This window comes from Panthera uncia, chromosome A2, assembly GCF_023721935.1.
Source record: "Panthera uncia isolate 11264 chromosome A2, Puncia_PCG_1.0, whole genome shotgun sequence".
Taxonomy (NCBI): domain Eukaryota; kingdom Metazoa; phylum Chordata; class Mammalia; order Carnivora; family Felidae; genus Panthera; species Panthera uncia.
In genome coordinates, this window is record NC_064816.1 from 28,561,839 (window position 1) to 28,584,630 (window position 22,792).

Here is a 22,792-nt window from a genome sequence, read left to right on the forward strand (position 1 = left end):
AAAGAGAAATTACTTTGAGAAAGCTTTAAGTTGAAGCAAGAAGTACGCCCACTTCTTGTGTTTTATTTGTTTATCTTATAATTTAGAAGTTAATTTGTCTCCATAGGAAATTTAATTCCCTATGGCTAATACAGGAACATTTAGAGTTTTCTGGGACAAACACAGAGACGTGTCAAACTTCAGCAATTAAGGAGAGGATTGATATGTGGATTTGACGGCTGGCATTGTGATCTCCTTTTCTAACTGGAACTGAGATTATATCCTTACTAAAATCCAAGACAAGGAAAATGACTCAAACAAAGACAGGCAAAAAAACACTTCCGGACATCATCTTACCTCTCAGAGTCGAGTTTCCTTGCCTACAAGAGAAAAAGGACCGGGTTCCCTACCTTCACAGTTAATGTTTCAGAGTTCTTGCCATTTTAAAAACTCTAACTGGCATCTCAAAGAGAGGCTGAGACTTGGCTAGAGCAGTATCTAGATTGACTAGTACAAATCAATAAATACTGGCATTAAGAGAAAACAATGGAGTGTTCTTATTTTAGAAAGATGATTTAGTTTGTATTTTTTAAATTTTTATTACTTTTTTAATGTTTTTATTTTTGAGAGAGCGAGAGTGCACACACACACACACACACACACACACACACACACGAGTGGGGGAGGGGCAGAGAGAAGGGGAGACACAGAATCCGAAGCAGGCGCCAGGCTCCGCGCTGTCAACACAGAGCCCAACACAGGGCTCGAACCCTCAAGATCATGACCTGAGCCAAAGTCGGACGCTTAACCAACTGAGCCACCCAGGCACCCCTGTTTCTGTATTTTTGATGACAGCTGGATCATTTAACCTCCACTGTTAGAAAAACTAAGGGGCCCCTGGGTGGCTCAGTTGGTTAAGCGTCCGACTTCAGCTCAGGTCATGATCTCATGGTTCGTGGACCCAAGCCCAAAAATAAATAAATGTTAAAAAAAAATTTTTTAAACTAAATACATAATTTGACCTTCCCCCCCCCCCCCAATAAGTCTGGGTTATCGATGTATGAGTGTCTCTGATGTTTTACATGTTACCGCTTTGGGGACAATTCAGTCAAATTAGAGACGGACAAAATTCCAAGTATATCTTTGTCTAATCCATCTCTATCTTCTTTCCTTTCCCAATGCAACATAATCATTTTTCATGTCTTATTCTCCATTTATAAGATCTATAAAATAGACATTTTGTATTGGACGCTCTTCCTCAGGAAAACCATTAATACTAAGATGTTCAAAAGAAGCTAAATACAGAGCCTTTGAAAATGATACACATGAAACAAAGCTGGGTAACATTTAAGCATCATTCATTCATTCATTCCAACAGATCTTTCTGACTGCCCATCGTGTAGCAGGCACAGCTCTAAGCACCAAAAATACAGAACACAAAACTGCCCTCTAAATCCATGTCCTTACATAATTTACATTCTGGAGGGGCACTGGGTGAAGAGGATTGAAGGTAGTGATTAAAAAACACAAACAGGTACCTGGCTGACTCAGTTGGTGGAGTTTGCTACTCTTGATTTCAGGGTCATGAGTTCAGGCCCCACACTAGGCATGGAGCCTACTTTAAATAAGATAAAATATGGGGCACCTGGGTAGCTCAGTCGGTTAAGCAACAGGCTTCAGCTCAAGTCATGATCCCGTGGCTCATGGGTTTGAGCCCCATGTCAGGCTCTGTGCTGACAGCTCAGAGCCTCGAACCTATTTCAGATTTTGTGTCATCCTCTCTCTCTGCCTCTCTCCTACTCGTGCTCTATCTCTGTCTCAAAAATAAACATTTAAAAAATAGTAAGAATAAATGAGTAAGTGAAATAAGTAATTATAAGATTTTTTTTTAAAACTTAAAAAATACCTAATATATTAGATGGTAATAAGGTCTAATACAGAATGAACATCTAAAATATCTGCTCAAAGCAAGAAAACAAAGCACATTTCATAGTTTCTTAGAAAATAGGACTAGAAGACTTTGTCCCCCCATTCAAAGATCTTGAGGTAGGTTTTCCAATGAGGCAACGTTTTTCACTGCCACTAATTTGGATACTGTGTAAGCTTAATAGATAGATTTGCAATAAAGAATGAAAAAAAACCCTCACTACTTCAACACATAATTTGTTACATCAATATTCACAGCAGCATTATTCACAATAGCCAAAAAGTGGAAAGAATCCAAATGTCCACCACTGATTGAATAAACAAAATATGGCGTACAAAGGAAAGGGGAAGATCTATCCTTCCATCAAACAAAACAGACTTGAATCCAAAAATAGTACCAAGAGAAAAAAAGCCATTATATAATAAAGGGGTCAATTCATCAAAAAAATATATCCTAAATATATATACACCCAACATCACAGCACCTAAATATATTAAGTATACTCTAACCAATCTGAAGAGAGAAACAGACAGCAATAATAGTAGGAATTTCAACACCCCACTTCCACCAATGGATAGATCATCCAGACAGAAAATCAATAAGACAACACTGGACGTGAATCCTTTATCAGACCAAATGGGGCTAACAGACATTTATAGAACATTAAACCCAAGGGCAGAATACACATTCTCCTCAAGTGCACACTGAACATTCTCCAGGATAGATCACTTGATAGGCCACAAAACAAGTCATAACAAATTTAAGAAATTGGAAATCATATCAAGTATCTTTTCTGACCACAATGGGACAAAACTGGAAATCAACAAAAGGAAAGCTGGAAATTTTATGATCACCTGTAAACTAAACAACACACTCCTGGACAATCTGTGTGCCAAAGAAGAAATCAAAGGGGAAACATAAAACATCTCAAAACAATAAAAACAAATATACAATACAGCCAGACCTATAGGATGCTGCAATAGCAATTCTTAGAGGGCTATAGTGATAAATGAGTATGTTAATATAGAGATCTCAAGTAAACCATCTAACCTCAAAAACTAGAAAGAGAACAAACTAAGCCCAAAGTTAGCAGAAGGAAGGAAATAACAAAGATCAGAGCAGAAATAGAGACCAGACAAACAATAGAAAAGATCAATGAAAATAAGACCTGTTTTTTGTTTTGGGTTTTTTTTTTTCTGAAAGATAAATTAACAAAATTTTGGCTAGATGAAGAAAAAAACTCAATCAGAAATTAAAGAGGAGACACTACAACTCAACTAATACTACAGACATACACAGGTTCATAAGAGATTACTATGAGCAATTCTATGCCAACAAATTGGATAACCTAAAAGAAATGGATAAATTCCTAGAAACATACAACCTACCAAGACTGAATCACGAAGAAATAGAAAATCTTAATCAGTAATCATTAAGGAATTTAAATCATTATTCTAAAATGTATTCACTGGTGAATTCTATCACACATTAAAGACTAACATCAATCATTCTCAAACTCTTCCCAAATGTCTAAGAGAAGGGAACTCTCCCAAATTTATTTTACAGGGCCAGCATTACCCTGATATCAAAGCCAGATAAAGATATACAAGAAAACTATAGACCACTATCCCTGATGAATATAGATGCAAAAATTCTCAACAAAATATTAGCAAACCAAATTCAGCAACATATGAAAATTATCATACACCATGAACAAGAAGGACTTATTCTGGGATGAAAAGATGATTCAATACACACAAATCAATAAATGTAATACACATTAATAGAATGAAAGATAAACCATATTATCACCTCACTAGATGCAGAAAAAAAGCTTTTTACAAATAAAACATCCTTTCATGATAAAAATCCTTAACAAACCAAGTATAGAAAAACATACTTCAACATAATAAGGGCCATATATGACAAACCCACAACGAACATCATATTTGATAAGATTAAAAGTTTTTCCCCTAAAAGCAGGAACAAGACAAGGATGCCCACTCTCTCAAGTCCTAGCTAGAGCAAGTAGGCAAGACAAAGAAATAGAAAGCAGCGAAATTGGAAAAGAAGTAGTAAAAATGTCATTATTTGTAGATAAGATCTTCTAGAGAAAATCCGAAGGACTCAACCAAAACCCGTTGCAGGATATTAAATCAACATACAAAACTCCGTTGCATTTCTGCATAGTCACAATGACATATCTTTAAAAAAAAGAAATTTTCCCATTCACAACAGCATCAAAAATAAGCAAATAGGAATAAATTTGATCAAAGTGAAAGATCTTAACACTAAAAACTGCAGGACTTTGATGGAAGAAAGTGAAGACACAAAAAAATGGAAAGATATCCCATGTTCATGGATTAGAACAATGAATATTGTTAAAATGTCCAAAGTACTCAAAGCCATCTACAGATTCAAAGCAATCTCTATCAACGTCCCAATGACATTTTTCAGAGAAGTACAAACAATCCTAAAATTTGAATGGAACCACAAAAGACCATGAATAGCCAAACGATCCTAACAAAGAACAAAACCAGAGGTATCACACTTCCTGATAAAAAAAACCTATGTAATTAAAACAGTATGGTATTGGCATAAAAATAGACACATGGACCAATAGAACAGAACTGACATCCCAGAAATAAACTCCGAAATTTAGGGTCAACTAACATTTAACAATGGAGCCAAGAAAACCCAAGAGGGAAAGGATGGTCTCTTCAACAAATGGTGCTGGGAAAAGTGAATAACTATATGCAGAGAAATGAAATTGAACCCCAATCTTACACCACTCACAAAAATTTACTTAAAATGGATTAAAGACTTAAATATCAGACCCGACATAGTAAAACTCCTAGAAAAAAAACACAGAGAAAAAGCTTCCTGACATTAGTCTCAGCAACAATTTTTTTTTTTCGGATATGACACCAAAAGCAAAAGAAATACAATACTCAACAAGTGGGACTACACCAAACTAAAAAGCTTCTGCACAGCAAATGAAACAAAAAGGCAACATATAGAATGGAAGAAAATATTTGCAAACCACATACTGGTTAAAAGGTTAACATCCAAAATACATAAAAAATTCATACAACTCAATGACACCACCACCACCAACAACAAAGGCAATTTGATTCTAAAATGGGCAGAAAAATTGAATAGACATTTTCTCAGAGAAGACATCCATGTGGCCAACAGGTACGTGAAAAGGTGCTTAACATCAATAGTCATAAAGGAAACGCAAATCAAACCCATAGTGAGATATCACCTCATGCCTGATAGGCTATCATTAAGAAGACAAACAGTGGCAAATGTTGGGGAGGATGTGGAGAAAAGGGAACCGCTGTATGCTGTTCATGGGAATGTAAGGTGGTTCTGCCACTGGAAAACAGTAAGGAGTTTCTATCAAGCAATCCTACTTCTGATTATATGGCCAAAATAACTGAAAAAAACATTATCAAAAAGATATCTGCACTCCCATGTGCACTGCAGCATTATTCACAGTAGCCAAGATATTCCAACAACCCAAGTGTCCATCAACAGATGAATGGATAAAGAAAATGTGGCGTGTGTATATAGATATATGTATACATACATACACACATATATACACATATACATGCTATATATACACATATACACATATGTATATCTATATACACATATACATATATACACATACACACGTGTGGGCATGTGTACACATGTATATATCCATGTGAATGTATTCATACACACAATTAATTAATTATTCACCCCTAAAAAAAAAAAAAAAGATATCCTGCTATCTGTGACAACATGGATAGACCTTGAGGGCATTATGCTTAGTGAGAGAAGCCCAAGGTAAATATTGTATGGTATCACTTCTGTGTAGAATCTAAAAAAGCCAAACTCACAGGAACAGTGGAATGGTAGTTACCAGGTCCTGGGGTGCAGGAGGGAGAATGGTGGGAAGATATTATTAAAGATTGAAAACTTGAAAATGAAATGAAAGGAAGTTCTGAGGATCTAATGCACAACACAGTGATTACTGTCAACAACATTGTATTATATGCTTCAAATCTGCTAAGAGACAGTATCTTAAATGTTCTCACATTAAAAGGCAATGATAATTATGTGAGGTGATAGAGGTATCAGCTCAAGCAGGGTGGTAATCATACTAGACTATATAAATGTATCAAATCAACATGTTATACACATAAAACTTACACAATGTTTATGTCAATTTATTTCAATAAACAATGTGGTGTACACATACAATGAAATATTATCTAGCCTTAAAAAGAAAACTCTGACACATGCCTCAACATGGGTGACTTGAAGACATTATGCTAATCCAATTAAGCCAGAGAGAGAAGGACAAATACTGTATGATTCCGCTTATATGACGTAATAAAATTCATAGAGACATACAGTAGAATGGTGGTGGCCAGGAGCCGGGGAGTTCGAGTTTAATGAACACAGAGTTTCAGTTTGGGAAGATACGTCAATTCCAGAGATGGATGGTGATGACGGTTTTACAACAATGTGGATGTGCTTAGTGCCACTGAAATGTACACTCAACAAAGGTTAATTAAAATGGTTAAGTTTTATGTGAGGTATCTGTTGCCACAACTGACACATTCTTCACTAAACATCACTGGAGCACTTCCACTGTGTAAGCTATTTAAATCTCATGTGTAACAACCCAACATATACAAGGGGGTTCATTCCTCCTAGAAAACTTCTCCATGTATTCCAATCCACTTGACCGCCTGTCTTTGGAAGGTTGGTATTGCAGAGGGTTTAATGCCAATGAAACTCCTTACAAACAAGGTTCTAGTCCCTGGTCTGCTACTGCCACTCCGTTTTCTCAGTGAGTTCAAGTTGTCTCATGTTTTTATGATGATAGAAATGTTTTCCATCTGCACTGTCTAAAAATGGCAGCTACTAGCCTCATGTGGTTACTGAGCACTGAAAACATGGAGCTAGCTTAACTGAGAAACTTAATTTTTATCTAATTTCGATTGCTGGAAAATTCTTAAGTATCTTTGGAACAACCTGGCTATGTGGATGTACTCTTTCAAGTAAGTTTTATGAAATCTAAGTAGAGATCAAAGTATTTTCAATGTAAAACTTAGCATCCAAATGGATATATGCTGTAAGAGTAAAATGCACACTGGATTTTAAAGACAGTAGGAAACAAAAGTAGTTTAATTTTTGTACTGATCACATACAGAAATGTTCTTTTCAATGTATCAGATTAAATGTATTGGATTAAACATATTATTAAAATTAACTTCATTTGTTTCTGTCTACTTTTTCTAAAGTAGCTACTAGAAAATTCAAATGACAAATGATACTTGCATTATATTTTACTAAGCAACATTAAACTAGAAGATTTCTAAGAGCCCTAGTAATTCCCTGAATCATAAACTTTATAAGCATTTTTAAAAATCCACTCTCAGAGCGCCTGGGTGGCTCAGTCAGTTAAACATCTGATTCTTGCTTTCAGCTCAAGTCATGATCCCAGGATCATGAGATCAAGCCCTGTGTCTGTCTTCATGCTGGCAGCACAGAATCCTCTTAGGATTTTCTTTCTCTTTCTTTCTCTCCCTGCTCCTCCCCCTCTCACACTCTTTCAAAATAAACTTTAAAAAAAATCTAGTCTCATATTTAACAATGAAGACTATAATTATTGGATTTGGGGGAAATTTTCTCTCTTGAGAAAGAGAGAGAGAGAGGGACAGAGTGCTAGTGGGGGAGGGACAGAGAGAGAGGGAGACACAGAATCCAAATGGAGTCTAGGCTCTGAGCTTTCAGCACAGAGCCCAACGCGGGGCTCAAACTCGCGGACCACAAGATCATGACCCGAGTCGAAATCGGACGCTTAACCGACTGAGCCACCAAGGCTCCCCAAATTTGGGGGAAATTTTTTAAGTTACATAGTTAATTGACCTTTCCATACTTCTCTTCCAACAGAATACTTCAAAAGTTAGGTGAAAGCTTACAAGAGCAGAGTAGAATGCAGTTTTGTCCTTAGAGTTGTATTAAGGTGTGTGTTTAGGGGCACCTGGATGGTTCAGTCAGTTACTGAGGTCATCATCTCACAGCTCATGAGTTCGAGCCTCATATCTGGCTCCATGCTGACAGCTCAGAGCCTAGAACTTGCTTCAGATTCTGTCTCCCTCTCTCTCTGCCCCTCCCCCAGTTGCACTCTCTCTCTCTCAAAAATAAACATTAAAAAACATTTTTTAAGGTGTTTTTTTTTTTTTTTTTAAATCCCAAGTCCAAGCACAATGGCTGGGAGATATCAGATGCTCAATAGTTTTTTATGAATATTAAAACTAGGACTTGAATTTTGACCAGATTCTTAATTAAAGTAAATTTGATGAGAACATTTATTAAAGATGCAACAGCATGAGGCCGCTAGCCGGATGAAATAATTTGGCGTTGGTTTCCTTACAGTACAAGATAAAAAGAAGCTGGATATGGAAATCAACGGTTTGTTTTTTTCTCAGAGGACCCTGCTCATCACTGGAGGCAAGGTTAATACTTGGTGATAACAAACCATCTCTTATGGGCAAAGTACAATACAGACAAATACTATTAATCATCAAATTATAGACAGTGAAATGGAAGCAGTATATGACATAGCATATGACATTAGTGACTGTCAAAGTCACACCAGGGGATCCACTCTTATACCTGGGGACTCAGCATTCTTATTCTCTGCTTCTCCCCTGTCTCCAGGACCACACCGACAGGTTCTCCAGAGGAACCATCGAGAAGCAATTACCAGTTAAAATTAGGTTGAGAGGAAACACTGCTTTCACAAAACATATATTTTAACTTCGTAAACTAAATAGGCTGAGTCCAAAATGGAATTCACATCATTGTCACTCACTAGTAAAAGGGTCTGAGCAGACTTTTGTATTAACCTTCATTCAAAATTAAATTTTTAAAAAATACATACACCAGGTCCTTGAAGTGTTCTGCCCATTATCGGCAATACCCGTATCATGAGAAATGGCGCGGTTTCTGCACAATTATGTAGTCATTTGCTCATCTAATAGAACTTATTTTATTTATTTACTCCCCTACATGCCCTTCAAATTCAGACTCCCCTCTAATTATGGCAAAGCTTCCTTGTATCTCACTCTCCCATTTAAAACTGAATCAGAAATAAGGTGCACGGGTGCCTGGGTGGCTCAGTCTCTCTTCAGCTCAGGTCATGATCTCATGGTTCATGTGTTTGAGCCCCACATTGGGTTCTATGCTGACAGCTCAGAGCCTAGAGCCTGCTTCGATCCTCTGTCTCCATGTCTCTCTCTGCCACTCCCCCACTTAAACTCTCTCTCTCTCTCAAAAAGAAACATTTAAAAATTAAAAAAAAAAAAAAAAAAGAAGTGAGGTACGATTCAACAAATATTTACTCCTGAGATTCAGAACGGGCTAGGAATTATGGAGATCAACAATGTGGCTGCCTCTGAGCCTCTTGTCTGTGAGCCGTCAGCCATATATACAGATAAAGTAGAAGCATGTCGGTGGCTCAGTCGGTTAAGTGTCCTACTCTTGATTTTGGCTCAGGTCATGATCTCATGGTTCCTGAGTTCAAACCCCAGGTCAGGCTCTAAAGAGCACACAGCTTCTCTCTCTCCCTCTCGCTCTCTGCCCCTACCCCACACGTGCCCTCTCTCACTCAAAATAAACAAACACGTATTTAAAAGGCAGAGTAGAAAGACCCAGGTAGGCCATCTATCACAGCCTGGGAAGGGTAGGAAGCCGTGTGGAGAGTTTAGGAGAGAGACAAAGAAACTAGTTCTACATCTTAAGTATCTTTGACAGAAGAGTAGAAATTAGCCAAGAGACTTTCAGCTTCAAGATCCCAGAGAGACAATGCTGACAGCGCTCTGGCTACAGTAGGATGTAAGTGTATGCCCCTCATTTACACGATCACTTTCTCACCTCAGATTTTCTCTCCAACTCTCGCCACTGGGACTGCTCCAGTGGAGCTCAGCAATGCTTCTATCATACTATGTCCAATGTTTGTCCTAAATACACATCCTCCTCAATCATTCCACAGCATCTGACACACTCCCTCACTCTTGAGTGAGTCTTCATTTGGTTTCCAGAGCCCTCAAAACTCCTGTCTACTGGCTCTCTTCCAAGTCCCTGACCCTCAGCTTTGGGTGACCCTCGGTTCAGTCTTTGACCTTATTCCTCTCTCCAACTATTCCCTCACTGATATCAAGCAGCCCATGGTGTTAAATATGATCCCCAAAGGGGAAAATTCCCAAATATGTATTCTCAGTTCTGATTTCTCCCTTGAGCTGAATGCCCACTCAACACTTGGATATCCAATAAGCACCTCAAATTTAAATATCCAAAATGGAACTCTGGATTTCTCCCCATCACGCTTATTCTGCCCAGTCTACTCCATCCATTTTAAGGGCCCTCACTTCCTCTCCAATAGCACAGGTCAAAATCTTCAGATCACCCAACTCTTCCCCAACCCCCTTACCCACCATACATATAATCCACCAACAAGTCATACTGGCTCCACCTTCAAAATATATCCCCCACCTATTCCTCACCACCTCAATCACCATGAGCCTGAACACCCTTGCCTGGACTATAGCGATAGCTACTTGAGGATTCTCTAGCTTCCGCACTTGTCATTCTTTTCACTAGAGACCAACCAGAATAATCTAAATGATACTCTCCCACCCACAAAACTCCAAGGCTTTCCATTACCCTGGAAATAAAATTAACATTCTTTATCATGGCCTCCAAAGTCTTTCATGATCTGGATTCTGGCTGCCTTTTTTGGTATTTAATTTATTTATTTTGAGAGAGAGCCAGAACCCAGGTTGGGGGGGGGGGGACGGGGTGGTGAAGGGCAGGTGGGCAGGGGCAGAGAGAGAGAGAGAGAGAGAGAGAGAGAGAGAGGATCTGAAGCGGGCTCCATGCTGACAGCAGAGAACCCAATGTGGGGCTTGAACTCACGAACTGTCAGATCATGACCTGAGCCGAAGTCAGAGGCTTAACCCACTGAGCCACCCAGGCGCCCCCTGGTTGCCTTTTCAACATAATTTCCTGCACTCTGCCCCTTGACCTGTGAACTCTAGCCACACCAACTTTCTTTCCATCCCTCCCTGTTACTGTGGTGTTTTTGCACTCGCTAAAGCATCTCCTTGAAAGGCTTTTCACATCCTCATTTCATGCAGGTCTCTGCTCACATCTCACTTTGGTGTAGAGGCCTTCCCTGACCACTTTCTTTAAAATACACTCCCTTCCTCATGTCTCCTAATTTCTATCCTCTTACCTGCATTATCTTCATAGTATATGACTTTGTACTACGTACCACTTATTGCTATGTCTATTTCTTCCACTGAAACGCAAGCCTTGTGACAGCAGAGACTCTGTCTTGTCACCACATCATCAGCCCTTATCACGTTACCTGGCACCTACCAGGCACTTGATGAATGTAGTTTGAATAAATGAAAAGAGAGGGAGGGGCGCCTCGGTGACTCAGTGGGTTGAGCGTCCGACTCTTGATTTCGGCTCAGGTCATATTGGCAGGGTCATGAGATTAAGTCCTGTGCTGGGCTCCTCCCTGAAGGGTCTGCTTAAGTTTCTCTCTCTCTCTCTCTCTCTCCCCTCTACCCCTCTCCCCAGTTCATGTTCTCTAAAACAAGCAAAAAATTAAAAAAGAAAGAAGTTAATACCTGTATAGCCCTGCTCAGAAACAGAAAGAAAGCCCAGCAAATAGCCCCAAACAGTGAGAGCAAAGAAAACACAGCAGTCAACAAGGGCCTGAACAAGAGGCAACCAGAGAGGACAGACAGAGGCAAGAGATTCACGGAAAAGAAAATGACAACAGCCACTCAAGGGAAGAAATAATGTCAAATTTCAACGACATTCATCAGAATCAGGTAGAAATGATCAGGAAACAATAACAAGCATCAGGAAATCAGGTCGAAAAAATTAAAGTTTAAGATCATGCAGTGTTGGTAAAGCTAAGGAGAAAATGTCCTCTTGCCTGCTGCTGGGAGGGTGTCAACAGGGGCAGGCCACGCTGCAGGGCAGTTCCATAGGATCTATAAGACCCCCAAATTCACACACCCTAAGACCCAATATCTCCTTTCATATCCTAAGGAAACATTCACACAGCCGGACAATGAGGCAAACAGAAGAAAGCTTACTGAAGCCCGGGTTGTAGTATTACAAGAATTAGGAACAACACGGATAGCCTCAGTAGAGAAATGGATAAAAAGTGTACCATCTGTTCATACAAAGGAACAGTACACACTAGTTAACAGGCATAAGATATATCTACATGTAATACTCTGGACTCCTGTCAGAGACACACTTTTAAGTGAAAAAGGCAATATGTGGAATTATTCAACGTATCATCTCTATTAAAAATAGGAGCATGCGGTGTTACTGTAGGTCTTACAAGGAGACAATGTGCGTGTGTATGCTGGAGGCCATAGAAACAAGTTAACTGTCAAAGAGGACCTTATCTTTATAGGTAACACTTTAATAGCTCACAGGTAATGTATGGGAAAAAATGTGTTTAGAAAATATTTTTAGTGTTTATTTATTTTTGAGAGACAAAGCATGAGCAGGGGAGGGGCAGAGAGAGAGGGAGCCACAGAATCTGAAGCAGGCTCCAGGCTCCAAACTGTCAGCCCAGAGCCCGATGTGGGGCTTGAACCCACGAACCGTGATATCATGACCTGAGCTAAAGTTGGATGCTTAACTGACTGAGCCACTTGGGTGCCTTGGGAAAAATAAATTTTAAAGTATAAGGAAATAAGGGCTGGTGTTTGGAACAGAGCTAATAACCAGAAATCATGAAATAGGCATATCTGAAAAACAAATAGGTCTATATTGTTGGAGCATTAAGAATGAATCAAGAAGTGGCAGAAATTGAGACTAGAGGGGGCTGCCTAGAACAAGCTGAATAGTCCTGTGGGCCAGGCTAAGTCTCATGGACCCTACACATTTTTAAATGTATCTCAAATCATTCAATTCTTTTATAGCCTTGCAAAAGAGTCATTACCTATAAAGTCCCTCTCATAATTTACAAAAGTTGCCCTGCTAAAATCATTGTATTAGTTGAAACATCTTAAACAACAGAGACAGGCTTTGCACCTAATGAATTACCCATGCCCCACTACTTTAAAATTCCAGGAAAACTCCTAAGTTGAAAAAAAAAGACAAGGATGCTTAATTATAAAAACATTTTCAGCCTGAATATTTAACCGCTTTATGGTGAAAGCATTCAGTTCAGTCATCATGTCATCCAATCATCAAATTTCTGAGTTCAAGTGTTTTAGGTGCTAAGGTTACAAGGATAAGCAATGATACTCCCCACTCTTGTGGAGCTTACAAACTAGGCAAGTAAAGAGATACTAGGTAAATTACCACAAGAGAGAAATGTGAAATCACAACACTAATAACTTCTATGGCAGAATATAACTTAAGAAGGTCAGGGGAGGAGCTCGTGGGTGGGTAGCTCAGGTGGTTAAGCGTCTGACTCTTGGTTTTAGCTCAGGTCCTGATCTCATGGATTCTGAGCTGACAGCCTGGAGCCTGCTTGAGATTTTCTCTCAAAATAAATAAATCAACATAAAAAAAAAAAAAAACAGGGGACCAGGGAAGGCTTTGCTAGGGAAGGGGGGATTGAAATTGAAAGGAAGAAAAGAAAAAACCAGGAGAAACAGCAATGCATAAAGTTGCATAAACCACAAAAAGAAGTTACTTCTTCTTGACAAATGAAATAGCATATGCAAAGGTCCTGTAGCTAGAAGGTAGAAAGCAGATGTTTCAGTGGACCTTTGAGAACACAGTTGCTAAGAAAACTTTATATCATGCTATTCTCTAATTTGTCAACCTGAAGAAAGATGGAGTTTAACTGTATCACATAACTAAACATTTGACCATGCCATCTTGCCCCACATAATGTTTGGTTTTTTGTTTTTGTTTTTAGTGGTGAACAAGGTTCTAAATCCATTATTTGGGGAGAGACTCTTAAACCTGAGGCTACATCTCCGCTAGTCTAAACTACTTATTCAAGTACCACAGTTACACCAATAGCCTCTTTAGAATGAATGGTTTGTGTATTCATAAAGTAAGAAAATTATAAAACTTCAGTTGGGAAAATAAAAAAAAAGTCAAAGCATTTCTGTAGCTCTGCTTAAAAGAAATGAGTAATTGATGGCTAAAATTTTTACATTATGGGATCTTCACGCATCTATACAAACTACCTGTCTACAAGAAGAAAAGTTTGCTCCTGAGTCCCCAACAAAAACTTGTCAATGCCCTCAGCAATGTTTTTAATTAGAATCTACATTTAAAAATTGATTTCATCACAGATATATACATACATAAACAAAAGTTTTAGGTTTCAAATAAACTAACTGTAAAATGATTTATTTTTAAAAAACAGTCCATCGTGGGAGGCACCTGGGTGGTTCAGTTGGTTAAACATCCAGCTCAATTTCAGCTCAGGTCATGAGCTCATGGTTCCTGAGATTGAGCCACATGCACGGCCATGCATCAGGCTCGTACTAACAGTGCAGAGCCTGCTGAGGATTCTCTCTCCTTCCTTCTCTCTCCGCACTTCCCCTGCTTGCATGCACACACACATGCATGTACTCTTTCTCTCTTAAAATAAATAAACTTAAAAAAAAAAAGAGTCCATAGAACCAGAAAAGACCCTGAATAGCCAAAGCAATCCTGAAGAAGAAAACCAAAAGCTGGAGGCATCACAATTACAGACTTCAAGATGTATTACAAAGCTGTAATCAAGACAGTGTGATGCTGGCACAAAAACAGACACTTAGATCAGTGGAGAATAGAGAACCCAGAAATGCACCCACAAACGTATGGCCAACTAATCTTTGGCAAAGCAGGAAAGAATATCCACTGGAATAAAGACAGTCTCTTCAGCAAATGGTGTTGGGGAAACTGGACAGCGACATGCAGAAAAACAAACCTGGACCACTTTCTTACACCATACACAAAAATAAGCTCAAAATGGATGAAAGACCTAAATGTAAGACAGGAAGCCATCAAAATCCTAGAGGAGAAAGCAGGCAAAAACCTCTTTGACCTTGGCCACAACTTCTTACTCATCTCCAGAGGCCAGGGAAACAAAAGAAAAATGAACTATTGGGACCTCATCAAAATAAAAAGCTTCTGCACGGCAACAGAAACAATCAGAAAAACTAAAAGGCAACCAAGGGAATTGGAGAAGATATTTGCAAATGACATATCAGATAAAGGGTTAGTTAGTATCTAAAACCTACATATATAAAAAAAAGAAACTTATTAGACTCAACACCCCAAAAAACAAATAATCCAGTGAAGAAATAGGCAAAAGACATGAACAGACACCTTCCCAAGAAGACATCCAGATGGCCAACCGACACATGAAAAAAATGCTCAACATCACTCATCATCAAGGAAATACAAATTAAAACCACAATAAAATACCACCTCACACCTGTCAGAATGGCTAACATTAACAACTCAGGCAACAACAGATGTTGGTGAGGATTCAGAGAAAGAGAATCTCTTTTGTACTGGTGGTGGGAATGCAAACTGGTGCAGCCACTCTGGAAAACAGTATGGAGGCTCCTCAAAAAATTAAAAATAGAACTACCCTATGACCCAGCAATTGCACTACTAGGCATTTACCCAAAGGACACAAGTGTATTGTTTCAAAGGGACACATGCACCCCAATATTTACAGCAGCACTATCGACAATAGCCAAAGTATGGAAAGAGCTCAAATGTCCATCGACAGAGGAATGGATAAAGATGTGGGGTGTGTGTGTGTGTGTGTATATATATATACATATATATATATATATATATATATATTCCATTGTGTGTGTATATACACATACACACTATACACACACACACACACACACACACACACACAATGGAGTACTAGTCAGCAATCAAAAAGAATGAAATCTTGCCATTTGCAACAACGCGTACGGAACTAGAGTATATTGTGCTAAATGAAATTAGTCAGAGAAAGACAAATATCATATGACTTCACTCATATGTGGAATTTAAGATACAAAACAGATGAGGGGAAGCAAAAATAATATAAAAACAAGGAGGGGACAAAAAATAAGAGACTCTTAAATATAGAGAACAAACTGAGGGTTGCTGGAGAGGTTGTGGGTGGAGGGATAGGCTAAACGGGTAAGGGGCATTAAGCAAGACACTTGTTGGGATAAGCAACAAGTTGGGATAAGGGTGTTCTATGTAGGGGATGAATCACTGGATTCTCCTGAAATCATGTTTTACTTTATGCTACCTGACTTGGATGTAAATTAAATAATAATAATTAGAATAAATATAAATTTAAAAAAGAACATTAAAAAAATTTTTTTAAAAGTCCATTGGGTAGAGTATTTTGTTATTTTGGAGACTGGATATTATATAATATTAAATAACTTAATTTTATTAATATTGATAACAATTACACTGTGGTATTATAAGAAAATGTCTATCATTTTTTAAAAGTACATCCTAAAATATTTGGGAGTGAAATGAAGTCGTGTCCTACATTCACTTTACAATATATCAGCAAAATCAGTCTCATAAAATATATCAGCAAAATAAGATTAAGAGGATACAGCCCAAATCTTAATAATTTTTGGATCTGGGGGATGGGTATATGTGGTTCATTCTACTATTCTCTCTACTGTCCATATACACTTGAAATTTTTCATAATAGAAACATTAAGTTCAAATGAAGTGAATCCACTCTTTCCCCTAGTGTATATAATGCTGTTTGATATTTTCTATTCTTTATTTTTAAATTAAATGGGGGGCAGGGAAAGGCTAGTAATGACCCCTAAATTGATTTCCTGATACACTACAAGTTCGTGGTACATGGTTTAAGATTGCTGGTTACTTTGGTCTTTGCTCTGCACATACAAGTTATTCTCACACAGAAGACACTCTTTGGTCACTTGAATGCAAATTAAAAACGAAAAGCCTAATTCTCCTCAATGTTTCTAACTTCTAAAAATGTAATGCTTCTTGACATTTCCATAGTTGTCTATTTAAGTTCAATGTAAATAGCTGCTGCTACTTTGGGAGTGCCTGATAATGTCTATCACAGTACAAGGATATATGTCTCTCTGGTGACATCTAAATGTTGATCTTGTAAATTCTACAGCAACACATAATGTAGTACAAAGTTATGCCAAGTAGCATCAAAAACATTTTTTTTTCATAATCTGGGTTTAATATAAATGTCAAATCAAATTTAGAGGAAAACAAATTACAAAGTATTTCAGATGACTTCAGCTAATTAATTATCTCCACTGATTATATTCTGAACTTTGGACACAGAGGTTATTAAATGCTTTCTGTTGTTAATTATAGTTGCTAATTTACTAAACAAATTAATTGTATAAGCTAATTTTTTTTTAAAGACTGATTCTATTTTTGTACCAAGTGGGAATTTCCAGCATTAAATAAACCTATCTATACCCAGTGTTTTCATTGTGCTAAGAGGTGGGGGAAAAAAAAAAAACCTATGATCCAAAAGATAGATATAGATATATATACACATATATATATACATATATATATGTGTATACATATCTATATCTATATATCTATATCTATATCTATCTATATATATATATATATATATATATATATATAAATACATACATACATACACACACATATATAATCACACTCTACCTTCCTTTTGCTAACCCGGGGAAATCATCCTTCAGTTCTACAATGCCACTCTGACTTTGTAAATATCTTTCTTGCCTTCTTGTTCAAATTCATGTGTAGCAGACATTGCTGGCTGGCTATCTAGCACTCATATCACTGCTTCCTCAGCCTCCTTTTTAACTGAACCTTGATTTTATTCAGATATTTTATCGCTCCAAGAATTAAGTACCTTGGGGAAGTTGCCCTACCCCAATAGGTAGTTCCAGGGATTATATTCCAATTTATCTAAACGAGCCACGCTAATCCCCTTCTTCTTGCCATTGATCGGTTTAGGAATGAACTAGGTGATAAAATTCTGGCCAATGACACAGGACAGCAAGTCAACTGGGAGGGCTTCTAGGAAATCTTTTCCTGCTCCTAAGAGACAGAGAGTGTTTGGACATCATCTGGCCTACACATGAGGCTGGGACTCCTACAGCATCTTTCTATCAGCCTCAAAGGAAACTTCACATAGGAGAATCACAAACAGACCTGAGGCTCCTACTTCTGAGTTTCTTATAATATGAAATGATCAATTTCCTTTTCAGTTAAACCACCTGCATGTAACCTGTAGGTAACAACTCTAAATGATACATTAGCTCTTTAGAATGCAGGGCAAACATTATGTGTTTAATCATTTGTGAGCTTCAACTAATAGTGGATCTGTGTGACTCCAAAACAGTCAGTCTTTTCAGCTCAACAACAACAAGTCAGTATACAAGTTGGTAAGGTATCACTGGAAAAAGCCCTGATGGCAAACTCTCTGAGAAGTCTAGGGCTGTTCAAGCAAATGGGGTGAAGTTAAACACAGCAAAAAGGGTAGACAAGATACAAAACATATGAACTTAAGGGAAGGGAAGCAAAAATAATATAAAAACAGGGAGGGCGACAAAACATAAGAGACTCTTAAATATGGAGAACAAACAGAGGGTTACCGGAGGGGTTGTGGGAGGGGCGATGGGCTAAATGGGTCAGGGGCATTAAGGAATCTACTCCTGAAATCATTGTTGCACTATGATAACTAACTTAAATATAAAGTTAAAAAAATAGGGGCGCCTGGGTGGCGCAATCGGTTAAGCGTCCAACTTCAGCCAGGTCACGATCTCGCGGTCCGTGAGTTCGAGCCCCGTGTCAGGCTCTGGGCTGATGGCTCGGAGCCTGGAGCCTGTTTCCGATTCTGTGTCTCCCTCTCTCTCTGCCCCTCCCCCATTCATGCTCTGTCTCTCTCTGTCCCAAAAATAAATAAAAAATGTTGAAAAAAAAATTTAAAGTTAAAAAAATAAATTTTAAAAAAAGGTAGACAAGAAAACTGATGCCTCAGTTAACCCTATTAGAACAAGAGGAAAAAAAGAACTCTCACACATCTGAATTTCACACATCATTATCCCTCATACGTTTGGAGGCATGACTGTAAGGTGTCAGCTGCTACGGAAAGATCCCAGAATTCTGGCTAATTATGAGACAAGCTGTATGCTTACAAGGATGTCCAAATGGCTAAAGTTCTGAAGAGACACAACATGGGCTGACCTATTTCATTACAAGGTATTACTGCACAGTGTATATAAGCAGGTAATTGCTGAGCTTAGATATCAGCAGAAGGAGAGACGCAGATCTCATCTTGCAGAGCCAGAAGGAAAAGACTGAATATTGACAACAGATCTTTTTGTGGGGAGGGGCAGGCTAGGCCATCCTCGTTTTGCAGTTGATGAGAGATCACCGGGCAAGGAAATAATCATTGCTTTTCATTTTTAACTTTTAGAGAAGCATGCCTGGTACAAGAAAAGGTAGGTAGCTCTTGGTTTCCATTAACTGCAGGAGAGTCATATGAAGATAGTGGTTTTGACTCTAAAAAAATAAAAAAAAATTTAAAAAAAAATCTTGGGCTCCTTGAAAGAGAGGAGCTATGTAATTTTAAAATAAGAGTAATTATGTATTTCATGTAAAAGAGATATATGCTTGGCTTATGGTATTTAAAGCAAAATGATCATAGCATATGTTTGTTTTACATTATTTGAGAAGTGACATTCGAATTTAGAACATTGCCTAGCACATAGTAGGCACACAGATCCTGGCTCAATTTCTTGACTAATTACTAGAAAAAAAAGTTGAAAAGGATAAAGGCAAACTGTTTATTCATCTGAATGGGGCGGGGGGCATTTTTTAACTTTTAAAACTTTTAAGGAAGTTTAAAGTCATTTTGTATGATGCACCTCTAGAATAAACTATTTCTATTATTACCTTTGGGGTTTTTTTTAGTCTGACAATTTTTTAAACTAGCAATTATATTTTTAAACAGTTTCTAAAACTAAATGAAGCTTGATAATTAGGTGTAAATTGAGATGTGAGTGGCAATTCTATTTAAACTTTCGAATCCATTCTCTACTTGTTAGTATTCTTAATATAACATTTGAATTTTAGAAGAATTTGAATGGAGATAACGTATAGGCATATCTGCTAGGGAAGCTCCCATAGATTTCTTTCAAAGGTTTTTGTTTTATTTTTTAAAATTTCCTCGGTCTAGTCGAATAACTTAGTAGCATTTTCATTAATAGGGGCAAGGCATTATACACATTTCAAACATGTACAAAGTAAATTTTAATGTGACCCACACATGTACTATTTCTTAGAAGCTTATCAAATCTAAGCCTTTGAAAATGCATACACTGTAACAGATTTTTCAAAAACATGATGGAAAATATATACCACCCAGCTAAACACTCTCTTGATTTAGAATCGAGGCCTATATGTTTCTATTTCCATAGTGACTATTGCTGTGGAATCGACATGTTTTAATTTAGATTTGAGATTATAAACATCATTTGGAGACAGAATTTATTTTCTCTCCTACAACTTCTGAAAATTGATCAGTCTAAGTGCGACAGAACAGAAGCAAATTCTGGAGCAGGATTTAGAAATTATCTGGCTCAAGGGCCACTGTGACTCACAAAAGGTGAGTTATTTACAGAAACTCAAAGCTCTTTAATTCTTCAATTTTTTTTTAATTTCATACTTAAAAAAAAAAAAAGCCACGAAGTGATTAGGTAAGTACAGATTCTGTAAAGATTTCTGTCTACAATTCCTGAAAAGTTGAAATGAGACATTTTATCTCTACCCATTTATCTAAGAAGACTAGCGAGGATGTGAGTCATATTTGGGTCAAATAAAAGTTAGCAAACCAAATTGCTAATGAAGGGAAAAGGGGAGAGCAAATTATATTCATTTACTCATTTTTTCCGTGAACTTTTGGGGAACCCCTACAATCCCTGTATTCGGGGAGCTTGCAAAGGAGGGTGGGCAGAGAGGAGGACGCCAGCACGTGAAGCAGAGGCTGGTAAGTGACAGAGAGCAGCTTCAGTGACAGAGCAGAAAGCACACAGGGGGTGGTAGCAAAGTGCCCTGCGATCTCTGCAAAAGGAAAAGCATTACTACACTCAGAGGAGGGGCTGCTTCTTAAAACTCAAAAAACCAAAAAGCAAAACAATACCTCAGATGACTCTATTTAATATGGCAGAATCATACCACCCAGCTGGCACAAAAGCAGGCACCATCCCACACGGCGTGATGCACAGTTATTAAAAAGCCATACTAGGGGCACCTGGGTGGCTCTGTTGGTTGAGCGATCCAGGCGGCTCTTGATTTCAGCTCAGGTCACAATCTCACGGTTTGCGGAATTGAACCCCGCATCAGGCTCTGCACAGACAGTGCAGGGTGCAGCCTGCTTGGGATTCTTGCTCCCTCTCTCTTACTGCCCCTCCCCCATGCTCATTCACCCCACACTCTATATAAATAAATAAATAAGTTAACAAAGATTAAAAAAAAAAAAAAGCCATGCTGAGTGCCTGGGTGGCCCAGTCGGTTAAGCATCCAACTTTTGGGTTCGACTACAGTCATGATCTCACCGTTTTGTGGGTTCAAGCCCAGTGTCAGGCTCTGTGCTTGAGGGCGCAGAGCTTGCTTGGAATTCATTCTCTCTCTCTCTCTCTCTCTCTCTCTCTCTCTCTCTCGTTCTCTGTGCCCCTCCCCCACTTGTGCTGGCTGTCTCAAAAAAAAAAAAAAAAAAAGGCCACACTAATTAAGGCAACAATTGAACAGCAGCATTTAACTTTGGATGAATAAGGATGAAAAATGCTTCATAAATCCGTTCTCTTCAACTCCTTGTAAATGCTTTTTTCTTTTCTCTCTTAAGAACAGAAATAAATCTACGGGTGTATACTTACACTGAGGATTACTAGACAACTCACATGGGGCATTTGGAAAAAGGAAGCAGTGTTGAGCCAAGCCTTAAGGGTGCACACAAATCAGCCACCTCCAGGAGGGGAGGACAGCTCCTGAAGGGCAAAGTTGGATGTGGCTTCTAATGCCAACTCAACTAGTAACAGTCAGGCAAAACTGGAGCCTTTTCCCCAAGTGATAGGACAATATTCCTTGCAGGATGGAGAGAAATAAAAATCGTGTTGATAAAATTCCCTGTGCCTAATAGATGCCAAATAAATCCAAATTCTCAGGGTAGAATATCAATTCTGTTGGGTTTCTGCTCCCCACTTTGAGAGCATACAAGCAGAGACAACTGCAATCCGAACCTTGTACATCATTTTCCTCACGATTTTTTCAAGGAGAAGACATGTAACTTTATCCCCCCCTCGATGTGATGAGTGCCTACAACATGCCAGGCACGGACCTGGGCAATGGACATATGCTGATGACAAAAGAAAGGAACAAGTACATACGTGATTTGTGTAAGTACTAGGAAGGGAAGGAAAGAAAGAATCATGGAGTCAGTGAGCGGGGAAGAACATAGGAAGAACATCTAGGATAATGAGGGGAGTGAGGGGAGACACAGGCTCTTTCCTAGGATAAGTTTTTTTCTTTTTAGGTTTATTTATTTTGAGAGAGAGAACGTGCACGTGGGCATGTGCACAAGTGGGGCAGGGGCAGGGATAGAGGGAGACAGGGAATCCCAAACAGACTTCATGCTGTCAGCAGAGCCGCACGTGGGCCTTGATCTCACCAATGTGTGATCATGACCTGATCCAAAATCAAGAGTTGAACTGAGCCACCCAGGAGCCCCCAGGATAAGCTTCTTTGTAGGTCAAACCCACCCCTAGTGTTACTACGCGGTCTGTATTATTGAGC